General features: G+C 33.1%; 1 protein-coding gene across 19 annotated transcripts in view; it reads right to left on the bottom strand.

Moving 5' to 3' along the window:
- ADGRL2 (adhesion G protein-coupled receptor L2) overlaps positions 1 to 22207 on the bottom strand; it is a 266132-nt gene that overhangs the window by 146588 nt on the left and 97337 nt on the right. The gene's annotated exons all lie outside the window — the stretch shown is intronic.

A 22207-nucleotide genomic window follows, 5' to 3' on the forward strand; every position in this document is an offset into this window, starting at 1 on the left:
TGAAAAACAAACAAATCCATCATTTACTCTATGGTCCTGCAATGTCACAATAATGAAAAAATAATAATAACAAGAACTCCTCTCTTTCCCTCCTTTCCTCTCTCCTCCTGAGCATAAAAACAAATTCATGTATTTTGATTCTATATCCAACAGGAAGTTGTTCTTATACAACGCATATCTGAGCCTTGCATTCTGAAAACAATCAAAGCCCTCAAAATTAATGGTAATCAGAACATAAGAATTACTATAATAGTTATATAAATTTCCAAAGATGAATTTTTCTTTGAAAATATTAAGTTATTCTAGAATAATGTATCTGCCTTTCAATGCCACAAAGTACTAGCTTTGATACACAATACCTCCAACAAAACTCATGAATACATATACTTTTTTTGTTTCTAGTGATGGTAACAGCAGTATTACCTACCATTTTATCCTGTTACCTTGCAAAGTAGATTACGGATAAAATGAAAAAGTTTACTCTTCTATACAAGAGTGTACAATTTTTAATATATGGTTGTACTTTATATAATAATGGCATTCCAAACACCACATGGCAAACTGTTATTTATCTGACTGCTAATTATTCACAGAGGGGGCAGTTTAATAAAGTGATTGTGATTAATTACTTCATTTTAAAGCTTTAGATTTTCATATATCAGTTTTTTTTTACAGCAAAACTTAGTAAGATCAAACCCATAACCTTGAGTAGTTTAGTCCATCCACTGGACCCAAATAAAACCACAGACCATGATGATTATATCTCCAAAGTTGCATCACTATTTTTAAAAAAATGGGGGAGGGACTTCCCTGGCAGTGCAGCAGTTAAGAATCCACCTGCCAATGTGGGGGGCATGGGTTCAAGCCCTGTTCTGGGAAGATTCCACATGCCATGGAGCAACTAAGCCTGTGCACCACATCTACCGAGTCTGAGTGCCACAACTACTGAAGCCCACACGCCTAGAGACTAGGCTCTGTAACAAGAGAGGCCACTGCAATGAGAAACCCACACACGGCAATGAAGAGTAGCCCCCACTCGCTGCAACTAGAGAAAGCCCCTGCGCAGCAAGGAAGACCCAATGCAGCAAAAAAATAATAATAAATAAAATAATAGTAAATCTTTAAAAAAAAAAAAAACTGGGGGAGGGCTGGCAAAGGATATAAAACCAAGAGCCAAGTCTAATTCTGACTAGCCATTAAGGACCCAGTTCTTCAACTGGAGAGGATACAAAAACTTTCAGGAGTGATTTAATTAGCATTTCTAAGTCCCTAGGATCACGTGAAACCAGGCAATTTGCTGGGTTCTACTGAAGTGTTATACTTCTTTCCAGGGTAGCATGAGTAATCAAAGAGTAAATACCAGCCTTACAATACACATACTATGACAGCAGATCCCAAATATATCCAGCCTCCTGATCTAGCTTCTGAGGGTAAAGAAATTACAAATTCTTCCTTATAGTTTTCCCAAGCTATCCTTAAACTAGCGCAAATAGTTTTTTTTTAAGTGGAGCAGTGAAAGGTACACCCACCCCCATCATGAGGTTGTGTCTCTAAAGCAAATCAAATGAACTCTTACATAATTTAGATGCTATCACTAAAGCATAAAGAAAATTTAGAAAACCAAATTTCCCTAGATAACTGTGAGTTCTCTATTTCACATTATCTGAGCTACTCTGCATTTGCTACATGCTTAGTGCATCATACATGATTCTATTAGGAGGTCACTATATTCTACTATCAGTTCCCTACAACGTAACTTCAATGGAAAAGGGGTTAGATTCTAAATGCTTTGGAACACTTATCATGCTATAAAGTCACTACCTTGCTTCACCAACAAACATACCAGAAAGAATGTAAAAAAATTAATCTGAAGCTATTATCTAGTGTTTAAATATGAAGACCTATAAAACCACAAAAGGAACTAGCAAGATATTTCTATAATGAGGAGTTTAATTTTATCATGCCTATAGTTTCGGAGATAAAACTGCTTCCCTATAATCGGCCCAGTTTTTTTAGCTCTGAAACCTGTGAAGACAATTAGGTGTCATAATGAGGGTAATCAGAATTTTCATTGCCTAGTTCTAAGAACACCTCAGATGTTTTTAGAAATAAGACAAAAACAAAGGGGAAAGCAAGCTTCCTCCTCTGCATGCCAAAAATATAAAAAGAAGAATGATACCACCAAAAATTAATCTGATGGAAATACATGGCACACAACCCTGAAAAACTGGCTGGCTCCCCATTCATTTTTCACTCTCAGCTCCCAAAGATGACTCAAAAGACAAAACCAAAAGTAAACCTTCCATTTACAATTGCTGTGCAAAGTACCTGCCTTAAAACTGCAAGCTCTCTTTTAATATAAAGCACAGAGAGAAGTCAGATAATTTCACGTCGCGTCACATCAAAAAGCCTAATCAGTCAACAATTTCTTATATCCCACAGACTGGTCAATGACTGGATCAGGCAATTAGAATAATTTTAATGCATGGAAGAGATGCATTAATTTTACTTGTAGTAATTAAGTCAGCCTTTGGAATGCTCCCAATTCGAGCAAAGAATCCTGACTACCCAGGTTTTGGTTGTAATGGATACTTTCATTTCAATGAACTAATGCATACAGGCTGCTTGCCCACATGCACAACTCTTGAACACATTTCCACTTCCTTAAAGCGATCCAAGATCAGTCTGTCTTTGGTCATCCACTATTTGAAAGAGTCCTTGTTTGTGGGAAGAAAGAGAAGGAAGAAATCAGGGACTGATGACTGCCTTGTAGGAAACAGCTGCCAAGATAGGAAAACCTCTGTTAGTGAAGGGAAAAGGAGGAGGAAACCACACAACCCAGACCTCTTTTGTGGTCTCTGGCCAGGAGAGAATATTTTATGAACTGATTTTAACTATACTAAAATTTCAGTGTATTCTTAAGGTTTAAATGTGAAACACAATTTTAAGGTTTGAGAATGTGAAACAATTTTAAAAATACACTCTAGTCAACTATGAGACTTAGTATAAATAATTGTTTCCAACAAACAGAAACAGATTCTGGAATGTAATAAAACCATGGCTTCTTTCACCCAAATAACGCTTAAGTCCATCCATCTGTGCAATGAATAAAAGAATATCAAATTTATTTTTCATTCTACTACCTATATCAATCACTTTCACATCAAATAAGATTTTCAGAAGTTCAAGCTTTAAGTGCAATTGTGAAAACAATCAAAAGATTTTACTGCTGTGATCCAAATTAAAAACAACCTTCTATTAAAAAATGTTAATGAAAACTGAAATATTCAATAAACCATAATCAGTTAAGAACAGAATGAATAAATAATCAAATATGGGGAAACTAATCTCAAGAAAACATTGCTCCTAAATCAAACTGGAGCCACAAGACACTCACTGGCATACATGTAGCCAACAGACTCTGTAACTACCTGCAAAATGAAGCTCAGTAAAAGTTTCTCAAAATGCAAAACAAAAACAAGAACAAAACCAGAAAAGGGCTATTAAACTTTCTTTCAACAAACAGAAAAGATGAACTGATTCCCCACACTAAATATCAGTTTGTCCTTATTATTAGAAAAACTCTTCCCAAGAACTTCAGGGAAAATTTGGGAGTGTAAAGGCACAGTGCACAGATGAAAGCCCTCATAATGCTAAGTAACAGTTCATTTCTTAATAAAAACTGAAACAGAACATTTCTACTTAAACTACAAATGACTATTTCTTTTATTATCCTTCATATAAGAAGATTCAAACACTTTATCCTAACCTTGTTTCTATACCCACATGCCACTGTCTACCAAACCTCTGTCAAGATTTTTTTTTTACAGTAAGTATCTTATTACTCTGTCATGTAAAAAGTCAATTAATGTACCATTAATACTAAACCTTCCAAAGCTGAACAAGACTTCCAGGAACATGCCTCAGCACTGTTTATATCCCAACAGTCCTCAAATGTTTTATACACTACTTACAAGGTACAGTTAGCTGTAGCCTTTCAGACAGTAACCTGGTTATATTTATTAGCTGCATTAAACATCCCATGCCTTAAACTGTCAGCAAAATTAAGAAACCACTACTAATCAGTTTTAATATTTGTGTATTTATGTTACATTACTAAGAAATCACATTTAACCTTATATATATCTATTTAGCAAAAATAGAAAAAATAAAACCCATTTGATGAAAAGCATCTGTGAGAGAAGTAGGATATAGCATGCTTCAAATTAATGAGAGAAAAAGATAATTTAATTTTTTCTAAAAATGGTTAACTGAGGTTGATATTCTATTAAGTGGAAAGCCACTATAAAGGTTCATATCTAAAGCTTTATCTTTGATTTCTACTCATGGACACAACTACTGTGAACCCCAGACATTAAGCCCAAACAACCATAAGCATGAGGAGAACAGAAAGAGCAAAGAGCCATCTAAGCAGGAGACCTACCAAAGTTACCCATCCGTGTTATTATGCGCTAATGCTGTGTAAAATTAAACATTAATGCCTTGGGTGAGCCTAAAATTCTATGTACTAAATGTATGTCAACTCTAAATAAGAACTAAAGATAGCTGTCTTTCTGATCTAATTTGTGCTATAAAATTATAATCATTATGGGACAGAATTTACTAGCGAAAGACAGCTGTTTTTCTCTGTTTTACCAAAACAACAATAACAACAGCAACGGGATGGTACTAACCCCACTTTGCTCCCACTGCAAAGGTTTAAGAAATGAAAAATAAACTGCAGAATTTCCTCTTCTTGTTAACATAGGAGAAAACGTCAACACCCTCGGGAGTTTTCTTTCAGTAAGTTGTCTAAGTAAACCCTTGTTATTACTAATCAGAAAGCCTTTTTTAGCTCCAGACATTTGATGTTCTTTCGTGTTGGAGTTTATTTTACTCAAAAAATTATTTATTTCCCCTCTCAAGGATAGAGGTGGAGCTAGAAATGCTAGTAGCCATTTAAAACCACGTGGCCAACCAATAGTCACCACCCTCTTTCTCTGTTTCATTTCTGCAGATACTGGTATCAAACATAGAGTACTTTAAACTATTTATACTAAAGTCTCCGTAACATTCATTTTTGATCTTACCCTTTACTGAAACTTCATTGTGACGGTATAAATTCTCCTATGAGGGGACTTAGAGGAGAAGCAGAAAGGAGAAGAGTTCAGGCATGCTCCCAGTAAATTACATCTGCTATCTGCTATAATATCTAGAAGTCATGCTGAGCATGCAAAAGAGCCTTGTAGCTGTGGACACTGGAGGCACAGTGCAGGGCAGTGTGCCATTCTCTTCATTAAAATGCTTCCAGTTGAAATAATAAAAACAAATGGCTGTCGTTTTCAAAGCAATGTAGGGGACATTTTATGACTGAACATAAAGCTGCAAATGAAGTTTCAAAAGAAAAGGAAAAAAAAATGAAGCTACATGCCCAGTTCAAAATATTACCCTATATAACATGAAAGTTCATGGCATCCCCAAGCTTTATATCAAAAAAAAAATCATAAATCCATTAGTTTAAAATATTTTGTATTTATTGTTAAATTATAACACACCTACAATGTAGAATTTGGTTTTTACCCCATTTGAGGGAAAGGGAAAACTATTTTTAAATAGCAGTCCTCTCCAAAGTTAAGACTTTTTATTGCTTCTTAACTTTCTAATGGTCTAGAATTCTCATGTAAGTTTTTTGAGTTGAATATAAATTATGGTACTATGGCCAGAGTGCCTATTCTGTGAGTGCCTACTACGCGTGATATACTGTATTAGATACATATCACTAATCCTTAAAAAGTCAGTATCATAAAGATCCGAAGTCTGAGGTTCAGAAAGGAAAAGTAACTCCTTTACTGGAAGTTACTCAGCTAGCAGTTAGCAAAGCTGGAATTCCAATCAAAGCTAATTCTTAGCTGCTAAATTGTTCATTCAGCAAACATTTCCTGAGGATCTATCACATGCTGTGTACTGAGGAACAAAAGAGACAAAACTCCTCACCCTCAGGTAGATTACATTCTAGCTCAAAAATAACCTTTTCTAAATAAATAGCTACAATTGCCTGGCACAGAGTTACAGTTCCTCCAAAATGATAGTTCAACTACATAGATAAACTAAGTATTGATAGTTCACTTACATTATTCATGAAATCTTCACAACCACCTGATGAAATATAAATTACTATCCCCAATTTGCCTTAAAATGAGAATACATAACCCGGTCAAGGACAGTAAATAATAGCAGGGCTGTTCTAAAACCACTATTGCCACTAATTAAATAGTTCAGATAAGCCTACTCACTTTATGTGTTTTACTATCTTTCCCTTTGGAATAAAAAATAGAAATAGAACAATTCATTTTGGGATTATGAAAGTTATGAAATACCCAAAAAAATGAGTTGATTTTCAAAATGTTTACATGAGTAAAACTAACATCCCTTAGGTAATGATAGCTAAATGTTAATTTTTAGTATTTCCAGTTGAGCTACCTGAATTTCATTCATTTATAGTGCTATTTAAAGTGCTCACAATGTATGTTGTAAATTAACAAATTATTCTAGACTGATGAATCCCATGAGCCAAAATACCTGAGAAGTTGCTTACAAGTCAAAATTATAAACCTAAGTATTTCCTCAAATATAATTGACAATGAACTTTAATAGTCATAGAAAGAACGTTTTGATGTTAACATCTGTGATATGGTCTCATCACTGTTCACGCAAATAGAAAAGAAAAACTCCAATGCTGCTCATGGGATGCAATCTTATACTTGGCTCACTACACTGGATCCTTTGTTACTTTGTCGTAAATCATTGTTACCAGCCATTCTGTGAATCAATAATCAGACTCCCTCTTGGTCTATACATACAACCACTAAATGAAATAATAATGACCCAGGATCTGTCATATATTAGATCATCAATATCACCATCAGGGGTTTCTGAAAGGTAATGAGGTAATCTGAGTAAAATATGTCAAATGAACTTAAAAATGAAAAATTAACTACAAAGAACACATGATAAGAAGCTGAAGAAAACTTTGTGAATTATATAGCATACTGCCTTTTGTAATCAATAAATGATAAAACTCAGCTGCAAGCTATGTCAATATATAGGGACATCTCAACTTGCAATTCTAAAATAAAATAATATTAACAGTAAAACTGCATGTATGTCAGTTTAGGTCAATGACTAGTGATTACATTCCAAATTTTTTTTTCTTTAATTTAATTTAATTTTTTAAGCTCTTTATTGGAATATAATTGCTTCACACTCTTGTACCAGCTTTTGAGGTACACCAAAGTGAATCAGCTGTATTTATACATATATCCCCATATCCCCTCCCTTCGACTCCCTCCCACCCTCCCTGTCCTGGCCCTCTAAGGCATCACCCATCATCGAGTTGATCTCCCTTTGTTATACAGCAACTTTCCACTAGCTATCTATTTTACAGTTGGTAGTGTAAATATGTCTATGCTACTCTCTCACCTTGTCCCAGCTTCCCCTTCGCCCCACCCCACCCCGCCAACCCCAAGTCCTCCAGTCCATTCTCTGCATCTGCATCCTTATTCTTGTCCTGTCACTGGGTTCATCAGTACCATTTTCAGATATTTTTGATATTGAGTACTGAAATGAGTGTTACCTATCCATTTATTATATTTACTTTATATACTGGTCCTGTGTTAGGTTCTAAAGGGATTATAAACAAATGAAGATATGATTGCCACCTTCAAAAAGTTAATAATCTTCTGAGAAATAAATACATAAGAAAATGATTAAGACCTCAAATACGCATTAATTAATAACTGCTAAACTCCTAAAAACTTAATGGTAATAAATGTATTTCATAACAAAATAATGAAAGAGACAAGAAATAAAAGCAGTTTATAGACCTGCGTTTCCCTTGAGATGCGTATTTAGGTCAACCAATATCACACTGATGAAAAGAGTCCAAGACTGAGATCAGGAACACAGTCTAGAATCCTGGTTTAACCTACCACTATGCGGGTTGGAACAAATCACAAACATCTAAGCCTCAAGTTCAGCAACTATATACAAGGACAGGAAAACACAATAAATTTACTACATTATTTTCTCAGTTATTCCAATAACATGTTTACAGTCCTTATTCCATCTTGAGTAATCTTAAAGAAGATTTTTAGAGGCTGTTGCACTATGTTCCACTAAGAGTTTGCCACTTATGAAAATATCTCTCAGCAATTTTTTTAATAATTCAGAAATTTAAAATTACATCTAAAAGAGTTGCTATTTCAAAAACTATTTTTTGAAACCTACTTACTATTACATTGGCAGCAATGATACAATAACCTGAGACTCACTCAGCTCACATATTTCACACTCCACCTTTGTGGGAAAACAACACGTGATCAAACAGCAAGATGACATGAGGAACTCCTTCCAGAAAAAGCAAGTTTCTGTGCCTTAGCCCAGGTTAGTCTCCACTAAGCTCTACATTCATGGCATATATTCTGTGTCTACAAGCAAAACTCAAAATAACAATATTTTATTGAGTGGTAAAGAAAAAAATATATCAATTTTTTCTGAAAATTAACTTAACATTAGAAATAAAATTGCAGTTTAAGTGAATGAACAAGAACAGACTGTTACTTTCAGTGTTAGACTGATACTCTATGTGATCGGCATGTCTGATTCCTCTAAAGAACATTAGAAGACATATGGGAAGGCAAGAAAAATATTTATAGACACTATTAAGAAACGTAATGGATGGAGTCATTTTTTTTAAATTAATTAATTAATTTTATTGGCTGTGTTGTGTCTTTTTTTTTGCTGTGCGAGGGCTTTCTTTAGTTGCAGTGAGTGGGGGCTACTCTTCGTTGTGGTGCACGGGCTCCTCATTGCCGTGGCTTCTCTTGTTGCGGAGCATGGGCTCTAGGCACGTGGGCTTCAGTAGTTGCAGCACATGGGCTCAATAGTTGTGGCTCACAGGCTCTAAAGCACAGGCTCAATAGTTGTGGCGCACGGGCTTAGTCGCTCCGTGGCATGTGGGATCTTCCTGGAGCAAGGATCGAACCCATGCCCCCTACATTGGCAGGCAGATTCTTTACCACTGCGCCACCTAGGAAGCCCAGACTGAGTCATTTTTAATGACTGTTAAATATTAAAAAAATTAAAAACAAAAACAAAACCTTTAGTTCATTAAAAAATTAAAATATAACAACTTTTATGCCTTAGTGCTTCTTGACTAGTCACTCATAGAGAGAGGTATGTGGTTTTCAGAAAAGGGATTTTCAACTTTAAAATATAATTTTATAACCTCTATTAAAGTTTCAAGTAACATTAGAGTGGTAATAAAACAGTGATGTTTAGTAAAAAGAAACATGGGTTACAAAAAGCTGAGAAAAACTGATCAGAAACTTGAATTACTTGCCAAGACTCTCTTATTTGGTAAAAGACATGTATTTTTGCAGTATTTCAACATTTTTAATAAAATTTTTCAAATCAGAAAACCGATATTTGAGGAAAATATATACCTTGTTGCTACTCCACATATAAAGCAAAAAACTGTGCTTAAAAAGAGTAACTACCAAAAATAACAACTAGTAATTCTTCAAATCTCTTAAGCTAAAAATTATCAATAATATCCCATTATGTTTAGAAAGATTAGAAGCAAGGAATTATGTAAACTGATATTACAGAACAGAGATCAGGAAACTTTTTTTCTGTAGAGGACCAGAGAAGCATATATTTTAGTATATATGGCTTTAAGGACCATAGAGTCTCTGTCACAACTATATACTTCTGCCTCTGTAGCACAAAACCTGCCATAGACAATGTGTAATGAATGAGCATGGCTGTGTGCCAATAAACTTTACTACAAAAATCGCCAGTCCTCCAGTTTACCAACTCCTGCTAGAGATGAACGGTTACGAGATGGAGATAACTGAATGCAGTTCAGTCAAATAATGAACTGACCAATAACTATCAATGTCTATCAAAATATTCAAACCAATTTCAGTCTGTTATTTTAAGGAATTAATCTAAGTGTTAATGTAAAGGTAAATTAACCATGCTGGAATGAGAAAAACAAAATAAAGCAGCATTATACTGACCAAAACAAATTAGTGTTCCAGTGTGTATGTAACAGAGCCACATGTACAGCTTACAGTGCTTGGGGAGAAACTCCAGAAAAGAAAATAAAAGGCATTACCACAGTAACCTATCTTACTACTTTGGCAGGAGAGAATGTAAAACCAATCAAAACAGTAAGTAATGGGAGGCTGAAAAGTAATGAGGTTTGGACGAGACCCCTGAGGTATTCTACCATTAGTATGATGGTTTCAAATAGCTGTTGGTAAAAGTGGCTTCAAATTCGTGAAATTTCTGTCAACACTGCTACTCACCCATATGAAATACTGGATATATCCCGGTCCCACATTGTATTCAAAAGGAAACTACTAAATTTTGATTTGTTTAATTTCTGCTATAAAGCGAAAAATTCTGCAAGGCCAAAAATCACCAATCTTACTCCAAAAAATTATGAAGTCACAATAAATGCATACATTTCTTTTAGAACAAAAGCATTTTTAGAGTATTTCAATTCTCTATACCTAGGCTCTTTCCAATCAATATCTGACTGTTACTATTACAGTAAATACTTTTCTGCAATCTACTCTTAAAATTGAATAGTCACACTATAACATACCACAAGAATAATATCTCTAAGCTACAATTAATAGGTATCACATTTAAAATACATGCAGGCTAAACTTTTCTATCAATATTATATATAAGACAAAAGAGTGGAAAAGGTTACAAATTTTTAATAAGAGCATTATATTATGGTAGTAATAATCCAGGTGTTTTACTGGAAGTGAAGTGGATTATTGTAAATGAAATTTTTAAATGTTCTTTCCATTTTACAGATAACACAAAATGACTTTTTTTCATGTCTCTAGCAATAAGGATAAATTTGCCACACATTTAAATGGTGCCTTCACACTTCCCACCCTGACTCATGAATTAATAATTTAGTGACATTAATACAAAAAGATAAATGATAAAAAGGTTAAGGCGCATGGGCCAACCATACACACATACTTCTTTTAGCACAGTTAATACTTCCCTGGCAATTATAGCTAAAACTTTTTAACAGTTGTCAATAGCATTTTTACAATCTAAGTAGCAGCTTATGCACACACAATTTCACAAAATTCAGGCTTAATAAATCTCCTGCTGGCACCAAACAATCATTCTAGGAGATTAAAGTACAACATCTGTTAACATTAATAATGTTTTATATAGTTATATGTATTAAAGAAGCCTCTACACCATTATTAGTTTCCTCAAAAATCTTCTAGACCAATATACTGACTTAGCATGAATTATACATTTATGCTTTACGATAACAAAGAAAGGTTAGTGTGAAATGGTAAAAAAAAAAAAAAAGTCACACCCACTATGAAGTAACAGATTTCCTTTGGCCCAAGCCTGCTAAGTGCACCAGCATGCATGCAAAGATACCTACACACACAAATGGAATTAGCTCAGTCTCTAATAGTTTTTAAAACCAAAAATCCTCTGGAGCATTATTCATGGTAAGTTTGGATAAATACAGCTCTGTGGATATAAAAGGTACTTCATTTTAAGGTGTCACTCATTCACTCACAGTTTTATTGATTCTTTCTCTGAAATGTCTTAATGCCCTCTCATTCTTTTCATTCCCTGTGCCCTAACCTCCTTCTCTCCCAACTTCTGGAAAAATCTCATGGCTAGTTTCTTGCCTGCCATCCAGCTTGCCAACCTCTATTAGACTAATCTTCCTAATTTCACTGTAAACCATAAAAATGTGTAAAACTGGAAACAATCCTAGAAATCACTTTATACATATAACAAAGAAAACATCTGCAGTTGTGACTTAACAAAGGCAGACCTCAGAACTGCTGATTTTCAAATTTTCTCTTAAGTACCTTACATGTGTTATCTCACAGTAGTTTAATTATCACAACAAACCTAGTATCTCTATTTTAACAATAAAGGGACTGGAGGGGCAGTGGTAAAAGCAAAAAGTTGAAAAAAAAAAAAAGCAAAAACAAGAACAGAGCCCAAACAGATTTAACTTCAAAAATAATTCAACCTTCTACTTCTGTCAAACTTATTTGCTCAGTGATTCCAAATATGCCCTTCAAATTGACTTGTATTCAAGAATTTTTTTCCCCCATATAGTAAACATTCCCCTCCTTTCCACCTAAGGAAATTCTATACAGACTTAACAGGTTTAAACACCACCTATGTCATAAAGCACTGGATCACCTCCAACTGAAAAAACCCCTTTCCGAAAATTCCTAGTCATTATCTGTACCATTTGTGTAATAGTTATTGTTGGGTTATCGTATAACTTCTCTTCATTTAAGCTTTTAAACTATTTTTAAAAGCTCTTTTGTCAAGATTTTCGGTATTTATATTTCTTCAATATAAATCTCTTCAAACCAAACCAAAAAAATGTCCAGGATATGTACTCAGTTCAAGGCATTGAGGCTGGTACTGCAAAAAATACAATGATGTGGAAGATAAGGAAATGACACAAGGGCACGAGTAACTTTACATATTACTTAAATGTAATTAAGAAAGTAAATGTTCTTTATGGACCACGCCTTTTGCTCATCCCTTTAATCTTTATTCTGATAAGTAGTATAATATCCTAGTGATTAATAAATACAACAAACTAAGCAGTTTTAAAAATTATTATAATTTTTAATAGATTTCTTTTTTGGTTAACATCCAAACTTAAGAATGAACATCCATTATTTATTTCCTGTTTTTCTTCTTTATTAAGGTGATTCGATTTTTGGACCATAGGAGGCTTACCCTCACCTCTGCACCTTTCTTGGCGTATTTATGCTGTTCCTTCTTCCTGAAATCCCCTCTGCCAACTACTATTCCTTTTCCAAGACTCAGTTTAGGCCAATCACTTGACTATCTAACTCACTCCTTCCCTCAACCTCTGGCACACACCAGAGGAACACTGCCATTTGTGTACAACATCACAAACTATCTAAAGTATCATTTTCAAAATTATTGTGTGCTGAAAAAAAACAGAACCATGGCTTTCACATCTATAACCTCAGTTTTGGGTACCCTTGCATAATGTCTGGCAAATAGCATATAATGAACGTTTTTAACAAAAAAGAAGGAAAGAAATTAGGTAAATAGAAAGGAGAGAGGGAGGAAGGAGTGAATGAACGAACTATGGGAAGTAATGTCCATGATTGAGGGAAAGATAAAGAAAAGCGCATGAATTCAGAAACTGAAGTATAAAACTGAAACACAGTTTTTTAACTGGAAACAAACTTAGAGATCTCCTAAAATAGAGATTTTCAAGCATTTTTTTGAAATATTTAATGTTTAAATATTGAGGCATTGCCAATTTAAGACACAAAAAACAAAAATGGCTATTTTTCAGAAGTTTAATTTATCACTGTTGGGCATAAAATACTTTTCTGTTATCATTTACAGAAGTCAAATAAACTCCTTCAAGGAAGTTCTAAAAACCAATGAGTCTCCTCACTGTAAGAGTGAGGAAGCAAAAACGTCCACAATTAGTGGGGAAACTAAACCTGCAATTCAGGTCCAGCTAAACTCCAGTAGAATAATGCCCTGATGAAGTTTTTCTTTAAAATACAGATTTTCTTCAGCTTAAGATGGGGTGAAATCCCTATAAACTCATGTAAGTTGAAAATATCTAAGTCAAAAATACATTTAATACACAACCTACCGAGCATCATATATTAGCCTAGCCTACCTTAAATGTGCTCAGAACACTTACATTAGTCCACAGTTGGGCAAAATCATCTAATACAAAGCCTATTTCACAATAAAATGGTGAATATCTCATACAACTTATTGAATACTGTACTGAAAGCGAAAAACAGAATGACTGTATAGGTACAGATACCTGTCATCATGGTTGCGAGCTGCGGCTCCCTGACACTGCCCAGCAACAAAAGAGTATTGTAGTGCATATCACTAGCCCAGAAAAAAGTCAAAATTCAAAATGTGAAGTACAGTTTCAACTGAATGCATATCGCTTTTGTACCAGGGTAAAGTCAAAAAATCCTAAGTCAAACCACTGTAAATCGAGGACCATCTGTATTTGAAAATTCAATAATTAAAATACTGAAAATAACTTAAAACCTTTTAAAGTATTACAAAATGTGAAACTATATAAAACTATATTAAGTGTACCTGAGAAATTTGCTTTTAAGTAAAAACAGGATTGGGTAAATAAACAAATTTCACATTTACTTTCAAAGTACGTTAAAAATACAAGATAATTTTTTCTTGCAAAAATTTTTGACAAAGTAGGCTTCCACATGTACATATTCTCCCAACACTATTTTAAATTTGAGAAAACGCTGTGAATTTTTTAAAATAAAGGTACAATACACTTTTATCACCATTCACAACAAAGAATGAAAAAATTAAAAACCACAACTCTTTTCTCCTCCAAAATTATGGGACTGACATTAGCACTCTAATTCAATACCAATCTTGGCTTATATCTCTCTCTATATGAGAAAACAGTAAAGTTCACACTGAGAATTAAACTTCAGCCTTAGTTTGCAATTCAGGTATCTGACATTGCCTATAATGCATATGGCACTGCAGATTTATTTCTTTTTAGTATTTTTTATTTACTGAGGCTGTTGGAAAACCATGGCTACTTCTAAATCCTAACCTTCCACCCTTCCTCAGACCAGCATTTGCAATTAAATTGACTTTAATATACAAGTCAAACAATGTTGACAATAAATCTAAGCAGCTCATTTCCAGAAAGATATCTGAATATTAAATATGAAATTTAACAGGTTTTAATAATTAGACCCTGTAAATGGTACAATATATATTTCTGTCCTAATTTGGGAAGACGAGCTTCTCACATAATACTCATCAAATGAAATACAAGAAATTGTTCTGGCATTTCACTAAATTAAAATCTTGAAACCCTACAGCTACAATGTACAAATTTAGATTTCATTAATACTTTAAATCAAACCATAGTTATTATTCAGTTTCATATGATGCAATTTATAGTAGTTTTCTGCTGTGAATGCAAGAACACAATGAGATTTTAATCAGATTTTAGTATTAGTCACTAGAAAACATTTTGGAAAGCAGGTAACCACCACCATCCCCAAAAAAACTATCATTTCAAATAAAAGGTAAAGATAATCCACCTGTGATATCTAATTACCCACTGAAGAAAGGAACTGTGGAAGAATAGTTCCTCGCATACCAGAAAATATCGCTGATGCTAAAATTTGAGCCACCTTTGCTAAAAGTTTATATGAGATATTAAATATTATTGTTCACAGGTTGCTAAGTGACTAGATGGTTACACCATGAATTTGTTAGAATATTTTCTCAAAACTTTTCTTTACATATTTTATCTTTTGATCATTAAAAACGTCTTTTTAAATATTTTTCTATTTTAAAATTCACAGTACAGTATCGATAACCATATTTAGTTAACCTCCCTTTATTTTATGTTGATTACCTTAATGCGAATCTCTATTTTCAGCATAACTGATGCAGCAGTAGAAAAGGGTTGAGAAGCTAGCTTTCATATCAGGATACAGTTCTGAGAAGTATCCTCTACTGACTTCCTTTTAAAACTGTGAATACATGGGAGGATCCTAACCTTTGGGATGATTTGGGGGCAGGGATTTTGGAGTTATGATTGTAAATCAGGGAGAACTATCCAAAAAAATCCTACTTGGATGGTTTTCATATGGTAATTTAATCAGGCATCAGATTATAAGAGCAAAATGAGAAAAACGATTTATATTTACAGGCGGATGGATAGGTATACATCAACACTTCCTGTTTTCAGTATCAGAACATCAGTTTTGATAAAGCCAATCAGGTCAGTCACTACCAGCTACGGAAGACAGCAAGAATAACAGAACCCAATAATAAAAAGTAATCTAAAGCTCTGGGCAGAACTGAGAAAAGGAGGAAGAAAGAATATCCCAAACAAAAATGAGAGAAAAAATAAAATTTTAAGAATGCAAATGGATGTCAAAACACAAAGGCTATACTTAAATATGTGAATCAACTCGAACCAAATTTAATACACATCAATAATGATAATAATAAGCATTTACTGAGAGCTTTCCATGTATTAAGCTCTATTAAGCACTAGAACTATATGACGCAAATTTTCTGTGTTAAATGGAAGCAGGAATATTTTTAGATTACCACAGAAAAATCAGTGCTAACTCTTTTAGCATCACCTTTATATTTCCTACATCTAAGAGGAATCTGAGGCGGGTTAGGCTCTAGCACAATTTACTGTGATCTTTATTATCACCAATGATAAATGTTTATTCAAAAATATATTGAAAGCTACTCCAAGTTAATCACTAATGATAGGTGCTGATAGGTCCTTCTGGTTGTTGTTCAGATTTGTCACCCATAATTAACTAGATACAAAGGATCAGCTGTAAAACCTAAATGTTACTGCTGGGTCTAAATAACAGGAAAGCTACTGAGGAAATGATTTCTTTCTTCTTATAATGAACAAGATGTAGCTGGGAAATTTCCTACCTACCAACAGAATAAATATCTAAGTTCATGGTAACAAAAGAGAAAGCTACAATAAAGATAAATTGCAATGAACTAAAAAAAAAAGTTTTCAAAAGGGCAGGCTGGTAGCTAAGGAAACCTAAGATTATCAAATTAGTTGGTAAAAGAGCTACTAAGAATGTTTCTAAAATGGCAGGGAACAAAGAGAATATCTCAACATGTCTAATCATGACAAAGTATTCTTTCACTACATAAAGATTTCTCCCTAACCAAATTATAACTGCTGACTTTTATAGTCTTGACTACCTTGTAGAAACCTCATATAAAACACAAATACACACCTGAAACTAACACAATACTGCAAATCAACTATACTCCAATATAAAATAAAAAATAAATTAAAAAACCCTGAAGGAATCTGCAAAAATAAATAAAACACAAATAAACCAAAAACCTAAACCTTACAGCCTCAGATGCACATAATAAAAATTTTCACTTTAATCAGCACCTGAAAAAACACGAACATCACTTAAATATATGCAGATATATAGTCAAGAATATTTTTAGAGACATCCATAAAGGAAGCAAAATTGTAATTTTTCACAAGTCACATTAATAATATACATATCAACTTGCAGCAATTTCTGCACAGCCGATATTTTTTAGGCATAATGCACACACCTCAAGGTATCATCAGAAAAATGGGCTCGTTCCTCCTCCCTTGCTCTCAACAGGCTAGTGGCAGGAATGAATGACTCACATAGAACCTAGGCTTTGATTCCCAGCTCTTCCTCTACCCCGAGTTCAATCAATGCCCAAATTCTATCCCATCACTACAAAACTTTTCAAGTCTGTCTACTGCCATTGCCACTCACCTGGACTGTCATCCACACCTTACTAGGTTTCTGTTTCCTGCAGTATTTCCCTACTCTAGCTCATTGGTTACGCCACCATGACAGCAATTAAATATAGTACTTTCTCAATTGAAAATATTAACAGCTCTTTATGACCTTCAAGCTAAAGTCTAACCTTAGCACAGTAGGTTCTTCATAAACATGCCGCTAACTAACATCCCAGTTTCATCTCCTTCCACTTCCTGGGCAATTAATACCCTCCATACACATTCTCCTTAAGGTACCATTTTCTGCCTTTGTTTTCCCTGACTTTTACCTCTGACTTCTCCTCTCAAAAAGCCTGCATCTGCTGAAATCCTCTTCTGCCTTTAGGTCCATTTAAATGGATTGTTTTTTCCATATTATTCATTTTGAATTCACTCTCCCTACCCTATATGTCCATAGTCTTTCCTCTACACTTCAGGTTGGCATGTCATTACAGTATGCCTTATATTATAATTATTTGTGGAAATGTCTGGTTCTCTGATGAGATTTTAAGTACCTAGAGAGCACAGTCCTTATATAGTACATTTTTTCAGGCAGGGCCTTAAAAAATGGCTGTTGATCTAAAAGGAAAAGAATTAAAGCCCCAAAGTTAATGGATAACTAGATGAAATGTGCTTACAGATAAAAGTGCTCTTGTAAAGAGTAAAACACAATATTTCAAAATATAGACTTTAAGACCAATGAAAGTAAATGCATACTTTCAGTCTGACAATTTTGACAAACTTGGTACTAGAAGCTCTGTCACATTTTTAAAACCACATGTGTGGCCATAATAACCTCTGTGGCACTGCAGGAAACCAAAAATAACATCTTGAAAGTAAAATCCAAAACATTATAAATACTGTGAATTATTAAAATAAATCCAAGACCTTACCTGTCATTTATACACATGCAACATTGCCAGGAAAGGTTGCTCTGAACTACAGAAGCATAATGTACTTTGAGAACATACCTGTATGTGAAATATCCTATATTTCAAAAGATGATCTGGGTATGACTTTTATTTTAATTAAACTCTCAAAAGAATTATTTTATATAGTAAAACTTCTCTATGACTGTACATCTTAATACAATTTATCAAAACTGGGAGTAAGTTGCAGGATAATGGCAAAAGTTGGATAGCTCTGGCTTAGTGATATCTTCTGACCCTGAGAAATCTATAAATTGCACAACATAGAGGGTGACAAGGCTGACCCCAAAATTAAGATGTACTCCTTTCGATTTTACCTTTATGATCTTATTTGTACCCTATAAATGTCCCTATAACTTAAAAGTTGGTTTAAGGAGCTTTAGTTAGATTAACAGTCTTGAATATAAATTAATTCCAAGAATGGAAAATCTGCCTTTCAGCTAAACAACCAAATACACCATTAGGTATTTGCACTATACTATGAAAGATAAAGTTTATGGTTATTATATTTAGAATTAAGAATAATTTTCAATTTTTAATATTTGTAATATACTACTTACATTTAAACCAAAAACTATGCAGTTCTAGATTTATTATTATTCAATTCTTTATGTGCTTGCATAGAATGAATAAAAGTCAAAGTCCATATAAAGGAATCTTACTACTAAAGATAGGGAGCTTCTAATTTCCACTGAATTGTTTGTTAAAATAATTTTCAATCCATTCATAAATCTTGCAACAACAAAAAAATGAGGTCCTACCTTTAAAACCGTTTCTATACGATCATGATAGGTGATTTCAAAATATTTTAACCTAGATGTCAAACACTTAAATTTCATCAATTTTTGATTGTATGTTAAAATGATGTAAAATAATGAAGTTTTAATGAGCAATCAACATTAAAAAATCAATTTGATAAGAGTGAATGTTCAAACAGATAAGCAGAGCTTTAAAAATTCAGAATGGTATAGTTGTGATACCCTCCAAAAGTTAACCTTTATAAGCCATGTTAATGACAATTTTAGCTAAAATTACGTACCATTTCCTGAAATCCTTCCTAATAGTTTTAGTTTAACTTTCTACCTACATGAATTTTTTTTTTAATATTTATTTATTTATTTATTTATTTTGCCTGTGCCGGGTCTTAGTTGTGGCATGTGGGATCTTTAGCTGCGGCAGGCATGTGGGATCTAGTTTCCTGACCAGGGATCAAACCTGGGCCCCCTGCACCGGGAGCGCGGAATCTTACCCACTGGTCCACCAGGAAAGTCTCTACTTGAATTACTGATACCTATTAAAGTTCCCTATCTAAAAGCCTATTCTTATATAGTGCTGCATATACTTTCTACTCTTTTTAGATCTCTTTTATGTAACAAATATAAATTAATGTCAACAAATTAAAGCAGTAAAAGCACCACAAAAGCTTATCTAAGTTGTAGATTCTTACAGAAAAGATAAGAGGAAAATCAACAGAAACTTGTCTTACATATAATGCAAAAATTTATAAATTTAGATAACAGACAGAGCCTAATTTTCAGCCAAAAATTAAGACAATGCTAAATCCTGGCCAAAAACCAATACATATATTTTCCTTAACATATTTTGGTTGAAACAAATCTAAATAAAGTAGGATGGCAGGCCAATCAAAGGGAAAAGTTGTTCTACATAGTTGCCCATACCAATCCTTTTTATACACAAACTACCTTTTTTTCTTTCAAATAATTTTATTCATAACACAAATTTAATTATAGGATGACTGTATATATGCATTCCTCACACTGTCATTTAAGACGCTTAAATGAAAAACTACTATATTTTCTTTGAGGAAAAAAATGCATGTAATAGTTATTTTGTAGGTTGAATAAAAAGTATGCAAGTATAAAAAGACCACTCATATGTTATAATGATCATTAGACCCAACATTAAAAGTATGTGTTACAAGAGCTGAATAATGCCAAGCATAAAGGTACAGCAAATATCCTTTTTTAATTATGGAAGCCTTAATATATATTAAATCATATGGAAACACTTTGAAGACCATCACGAAATAATGAGATTCCACATTAAATAAAAAAACTGTACACTGATACTAATCACTAAATTTTTATCTTGGCTCTCTTTAGGAGGTCAAACATCACCTTACTTGGGAAGTCAAATGAAAAATGTGACAATTTTTTTGAAAAGGAGAAATAAGTCCCTCATCCATCAATTCAGAAATGAATAACATCAAATTATTAAAACAATCTCTGAAGAAAACATTCTATCAGAGGGAATGTCAAAAATACTAAAGCAATATACAAAATACCAAAATGACATTCTTAAGAATGCAAAAAATTTCTGACATTGGCATCAATTTTGAAGGATGTTGGAGTTTGCGATGACTTACTCCTTAAAAACAGGCAAAATCTGTTTTAATAAAGTAAAGCAAATAAATTAAAGCTATATTTTAGTTTATTTTCAATTAAAAGTTAACATCTTGGTGAGTTAACTGCAACCCTCTTGATACAGCTCTTCTTGGTCTTCACAGAATTAACAGGCAATATAGAGAATGAAGCTTTTAGTGTATGTAATCTACAAGATTCTCAATATTCTTAAAATACTTAGGCAATGGTTGTACTATAGGGCTTTCAATTTAGTATTGTTCTAAAGAGCTCTAATTCTTATTCTCTAATTTCTTTAAAGAATATTCTTAAACTATATAGAAACCAATTCTAAGTGTTTTTGAAAAATTCAACTCTAGAAAATGTGAATTCTAAGATACTTAAGATTTGTTTCTGGGTTTTTTAATCACGTAACATTATTAACTGAATAATAATTGTCTTAAAAGATATCTATTCTCATTTAATGAAACCAATTACAGGTTTCCAGGCTGAAAGGTCTAAAGAACTTATGTTCTTAATGTATTAGTAACACAATACAAAAAAATTAGTTAAAAAATAAAAACACATGGGAGATGTGGGAGAGGGACTACATTATTAAAGCAGTCAAGTATAAAAGTTATGACTACCATCAACTTTATTATAATTCTATGTTACCACAATTCTACAAAATATTTTATAAGCACTAATCAACCCTAAAAATTCCTATATGTATCACAAAGATAGAAAAGTGCTTTGAGAATTGTGTTCTTAAATACCTTAGTGTGTTGCAGCTTTTATTTGAATCCCACATATCAAAGAGTTAAAACAAAGATTTTTTGAAGTGTAATTCAAGCAATTTCATAGGCCCAGGTATTTATTTTTACATTAATTATTGTGGGCCAGTAATTACTACTAAGAGATAACAAAGCATTTGTTATGATGCTCTGACAAGTAGTAAAATGCTGGGCTAAGCCTTTTCCTTGAACCTAAACCAACTTTTTACTTAGGGCCACTCAACTACCTTTCTTCTTTGATTTCTATATGGTGAAAACAAAAATGTCTTTTGAATCAATAAAGTGGTTTAAAGAACATTAAACATAAACTAAGTTTTTTTAAAAATTACATAAAAATTCAATGATTCAGTGGGTTCTCTTTTCCTTCTTAAATATAAATCTCAAAAAAGATAGTTTTATGAATCATAGTTATATTGAAATATGGAAACTAAATATATGAAACAAAATTATCCATAAGTAAAAAGTATTAGCATTTTTATTCTGAATTTCAGCTATTTCCTTGGGTGTTGTGTTTATTTTTACACAAGGCAATACAATTATGTCTAAATTATTGGAGATAATTTGTAATATATTTTTTACACAAAAATAGCATACTTTTTATTAAAAATACATAACATCATAATTTATTCTTTTTAAAAATGAACAGCAATTTGATATTCTAGGGTCTTAACATTTTCACTCTTTAAT

The sequence above is a fragment of the Hippopotamus amphibius genome, chromosome 1, assembly GCF_030028045.1.
Source record: "Hippopotamus amphibius kiboko isolate mHipAmp2 chromosome 1, mHipAmp2.hap2, whole genome shotgun sequence".
In the NCBI taxonomy this organism is placed as follows: Eukaryota; Metazoa; Chordata; class Mammalia; order Artiodactyla; family Hippopotamidae; genus Hippopotamus; species Hippopotamus amphibius.